This window comes from Centrocercus urophasianus, unplaced genomic scaffold, assembly GCF_019232065.1.
Source record: "Centrocercus urophasianus isolate 14NV4802_14NV808 unplaced genomic scaffold, USGS_Curo_1.0 seq_9, whole genome shotgun sequence".
In the NCBI taxonomy this organism is placed as follows: Eukaryota; Metazoa; Chordata; class Aves; order Galliformes; family Phasianidae; genus Centrocercus; species Centrocercus urophasianus.
In genome coordinates, this window is record NW_024885532.1 from 27,474,946 (window position 1) to 27,480,728 (window position 5,783).

A 5,783-nucleotide genomic window follows, 5' to 3' on the forward strand; every position below is an offset into this window, starting at 1 on the left:
TCCTGGAAAACAGTACTTGAGGGGAACTCAAGAAACTGAGCTCTCCAGATCCATCTCCCAGGATCATGTAGAGTGAAGTAACCTCTATGTGTTTCCAGTTTCAAGGCTGAAGCAGCGCATGGATGCTTGATATTTTGTTCCTTTTGCTGGGGTGGCCACCAGAAAGTGAGCAACACCATTTGCAGTAGATTTTCTACAGCCAGTGCCTAGAGAGAGGAACTGTTCCAGAACAGACCTAAGGCACAGCCATATGCTGCTAGACCCTCACAGCATCTGCTAGAAGTTGTTGGTCATAATTATCATGTTGTCTGACTTGCTAGGCATAGTTCATTCCAATTCCAACAAAGTCTTGCTGATGTTGTATGGTCCTGATCCTCTCCTGGTATTTTTGGATCTTGTCAGTGCTGCTGATTATAAAATATATATATACTGCACTATTGCTACACTTCTCTTTGTTTCCAGTGTTAAATGGATCAGTCAAGCAAAAGTTGCTGACAGTGGAACCAAACCCATGTCTCCAGATATTTGACATTTGGAAGCTTTATTTATGAATTATTAATTCTTAGCAGCCATCCTTGTTTGTGTAGGGTAGCACATCACTGGAATCACTTCAGTAATCTATATAATGAACAATTTCGTCCTGTTGGACTTTGCTCTGAAGTAATGTTATCACAGTGAGATGCATAGTTTGTCCCTTCATCTCATCACAGAAAAAAGAGATAAATGTGAGATTGGAGAGAAGGAAACAAACTGTACTAATTAGTCTTGCACCTGAAATACCTGTGGTACTTTAAGAGAAAGGAGAGGAATTTTTACCTCATCTTGGGTCTTGGTGAATCTGGGTTCAGTGAGTGGAAGTGGAATTGAGTGTTGACCATTTGGGTGCCTTCCAATTTGGGATTTTCTTTGATTTTATGAAAGCCTTTGTCTTTGTTGGCTGTTTACACTATGTCAATGTCCCTAACCCCTGCCTCATTTAGTCTATGTTATGGTCCCACCTTCAGAGAAAGCTGGTTGGCAGGCACATCCTGCCTGAATAAATCAGATTGGATGGAATTCCTCTTGCACAACGTTCAAGTCCACAATACAGACCTTATTTTTCTCTGCTACTGTAAATGGATGCTAAAGAGAAGTGAATCCCACAGGGTTGGTCTTGTTTGGACAGTGATTGTGCTGGAATAGGTTCCTTTGGGATGTATGTGGGCTGATAGAACATGTGGAGGGTTGGACTCTGGACATTCTATATTGCATTCAGACATACCAGGAAATGTACTAATTATCAGATATAATCAAATCCCAAAATGAGATTGAAGATTGAAAACTTACATACAATCACATTTCTTAATGGCATATGTGCATAATTATGGCCTGGAGATATGTCCCTTGGATACATAACCATCTACTAGGATTAACAACAGTTTCTTGAGGCTAGTATTTCAGTAAAGGCAGACATTTATAGAAATTGGATTACTTGTCAACTTCACTTGTTGCAAGATTGAACCCAGAGAGTAGTAGTCAGTGGCTCAATGTTTGGATGGAGATCAGAGACAAGTAAGGACCCTCAGGAGCATGTGTTAGGACCGATGTTCTTTAATACCTTCATCAGTGACACTAACAGTGGGATTGAGTGCACTCTCAGCAAGTTTGTGGATGATACCAAGCTATGTGGTGCAGACCACACACCTGAGGGACAGAATGGCATTCAGAGACCTAGACGGGCTCAAGCAGCGGGTCTGAGTGAACCTCATGAGGTTTAGCCTAAGTGCACTGGGTCACAGCAATTCCCACCATCAGTACAAGCTGGGGGAGGTAAGGATGGAGCACAGCCCTAGTGAAAAAGACCTAGGGGTTCTGATGAAAGGCAAGCTGGACTTGAGCTAACAGTGTGCCCTCACAGCCCAGAAAGCCAATTGTATCCTGGGCTGCATCACAAGCAGTGTGGTCAGCAGGGCAAAAGTGGTGATCCTGCTGCTCTGCTCTGTGTTGGTGAAAACAACTCTGTTGGAGTACTGCATCCAGATGTGTAATCTTTAGTACAGGAGAGACATGGACCTGTTGAAGCATGTCCACAGGAGGGCCATAAAAATGATCCGAGGGATGGAACACCTCCCTATGAGGACAGGCTGAGAGCTGGGGCTGTTCAGCCTGGACAAGAGAAGGTTCCGGGGAGATCTGAGAGTGGCTTTTCAGTATCTAAAGGGGGTTATAGGAAAGAAGAAGAGAGACACTTTTGCAAGTTCTGTTGTGATATGGCAGGAGGATATGATATCAAACTAAAACAGGAGAGATTTCAGTTGGATATAACGAAGTTTTTTACAATAAGGGTGGTGAGGCACTGGCACAGTTTTCCCAGATATGCCCCATCTCTAGATGCGTTCAAGATCAGGCTGGATGTGGCTCTGAGCACCCTGATCTACCAATAGGTATTCCTGTTCATTGCAGGGGAGTTTGGCTAGGTGACTTTGTAGGGTCTCTTTCAACTGAAACAGTTATATGACTCTATGATTCTTTTGTTTATACAAACTACCTGCTCTAAATATGAGTTCTTAAAGGCTAACAAGAAATCCAAGTCTAGAATTCATGCTGATTCATGCTAGAAATGGATAAATGACTCTTCTTTGGGAATCCACCATTTTGGTTTGATACTGTATTTGAGCATTTCATGGGAGCTTGTGTCAACAGCAGAGGGGAAAATGGGGGTGAAAGATCCTAATAGTTAGAGGGAAAATGTCTTAGGCTGGAACTTAGTGTATCAGTGTAACTCCTACTGTGTTTCTGAAAGACGCTGCAAAGTAAATCAATTTACTGATGCTTGTAACTCGCTACTTCTTTGAGTCTAAAAGAGCTCTCAGCAAAGTACTCCAAAATAAAATAGACTAAGAGTTCCAAGATTCATTGCTGTCAAAGCTGCCTCGTGATAGAGCCCCAAACTGGAAACTTGAAGAAGTCTATGAAAATAAAATTGGAGCTTGACTTATAATGATTGTTCACTCAAGAGCACTTGTATTTGTTGTATGAACAAAAATGTTCATAAGGCAGCCATTCTCCACTCCTTGTTTTCTTCTTGTCTCCTTTCTCTTTTGGGAGTTTGTAAACTCAGTGCAGTTCTACATGGGGTAGTAAGAGGTTTCCTCAGTGTTCCCATTGCAAAGTGTGCAGTGGCCATCTCGTGCTCCGGGTGCATTAGAAACTCCTTTTTTGCTGATCAGAAGCCTTGAAATATTCACATTAAGAACTGGGTCACTGATAATCTGTGTGTTTCAGTGGCTTGGGAGTATGAAGCCCCAAATGATAAAGCAGGATGTTTTATCCTGAACTTCTGCTGTGTGTAATGGGAAGGATCTCCATTTGCTTACTCAACAAATTTCCCTATGCAGAAAAAATAGCAGCATTTTAACAGTGTGTGTTGGAAACAGTTCATGTATATTATATCACTTCTGTCATGTAAAGATTAGATCTGTGGTTGAGTCTATGACCAAATATTGAGATATAATGAAGAATGCAATATGGAAAAAATGTTTGACCCATTTAATAAAAGTGAGATCTGGATCTCACTGTGTAAGTCCAGTATCTGCGACTGCCTAGAGCAAACAGGCAGGAAAGGGAAAGCATTCATGTGGAATGTGGATGAAAATAATTCAAGAAGGATTACTGTAAATACTGTAGAAAAGTGTTGGTGAAAACAGATTAAATTCCTATTACAGACAGGTCCCAAATGTTGTAACACTAATGCATAAAATGCAGGGAAGAAATAAATTATTTTGATTTAATATCCTTGCATATATGTTAGGAAGATGTATTTCCTCTGTCATAGAATCTTCAGCAGTTTTCAGAACAAATACATAAGTTGTTATCAAAGTCTTCTTTAAGGGATTGCAAAAATTCTTTGCAAATGAGGCTCCGCAGCTTCTTTCCAGCAGAAAAGTACATAAGTTATTTTTCAGAATGAGACAGACATCTGTTTTTTTAAGTTCCACAAAGCTGTTGTGCTATAGACTTCATATTTTTTATATATTTCGCTTTATATTTCATATCTATAAAGATTTGTATGTCTATATAATTTTGTATTAGCAAGGGGACAAAATCCAATATTAAGAAAAGTATGCCTTCTTTTTTTACCATTTAACAAAAACTGTAAAATCTGTAAAATCCTTTTTGCCCACACAATTGCTTTTGATTTTATTTTTTGTGGAAACAATTTATTTCGTTGCAGTACCTTAATTATTTCATGTAAACAAAGGAATTGACTTACAGTCTTAGTATGTACTTTTGGTAAGGAAATGATAGAATTAAGTAGAATTACTAGGTTCCTTATTTGAAGACTTACAGATGCTGTTTGCTGCGTGGGACTGCAGATTTTCTTTATTTTTAAGAGAAAGAAAATGTTTCTGAATGGAGAACTTTCTTACAGAAGCACTGTAGATGCATTTTGTCAGTGATTTTGGGGTACTCTCACCAGTACAAATCCATCTCCCTGAAGCAATACCATGAGATACTGGATAATTCCTGAGTACACACAAGTGCCGCTGAGCGCAATGGAATTTTTGTTTCTGGAGCCATTTCAGCCACAGTTGAGCATTTGCTATGTGAAAGCAAAACACGATTGCATCAACTCTTGTTTTTCATTTTATTTTCGTAATCTTGAATACAGTGCACATTCTTCTATATATTTCTTTTTTTTTTTTTTTTTGCTTTCTCTGTATGTGTTCCTCCACATGTAATTTTAAAATGAAAACATATGACTTATGGCCTAACTCTGTCCATTTACTCAGCTGCACCTATTTATTCAATTTAAATTGGAAGGCGAGTTTACCAATTTTCAAAAATAAATCCAGGGCCAGTGCAGAGCATTGTGTAAACAAAAGTCTAATTTCATTTCTACTTCTTAAAAAAATAGGAAAAAAAAATGTGTAGGGAAACTTTTATGAATGATCTTTCTGCTTCATAAAAGGAAAATATAGAGAGTGTGCTAGGTTTTTTTTTTTTTACTTGGATTCTTCCTCTTTGAAGACCGCAAGAAAATTAAGAATCCTTGAATCAAATTCAAGAGTTCAAATTAATAGCTTCTGGCAAACTGTCAACTGATATTAACTTTATCATTCAACACAATGTCAGTTAGAAAAGCTTCAAGATAAGGCATTTGAATGTCAGAATACTGATTAACAAATTAAATGAATTCCACTTTAACTTTCAGCCCAGCACCATGGACCGGGACACCTGACTTACTAATCTTTGACTTTTGGGTAAGTATTAATAACTGCAGCTTGGACTCAGACCATCAGAAGACAGATGAAGACAGCACGGCAGATAGCTTAACTGCTGTTTTCTAGAAACTATTTTGTTATTGCCTGGCCACTTTAGATCTCATTAATGCTAATACTGGAGTAGGCTCATGAAACACAATCCTAATCTATGTTTCATGTTGACTGAATTTTCTTGGAAGCAGAGGTTGTTAAATATTTATATGTTAGCACTTAGTGTCACTAAGCTCCGTAGGCCTGTCTTGCTCTGTTCTGTAAAATATTTAGTTTGTGCGATCTTTCTGCTAAGGTGCTGAACATGTGACAAAAAGCAGTAGGCTCTCTAGCCCGTGGTCATTAGCATATGCTTTTTCCCATATTAAATCTACAAATTTTGTATTTTACAAGCAAATAGAAGCAAGTTTTGTTTATGCTATTGTTAAGCTGGCATTGTTTCATTGGAATCATCATAATGAGATTTGCAGTTTCCCCAGGGATTTATTTTTGTTTAGATAAAAACAGCTGTTTGCAAATTTGAGATCC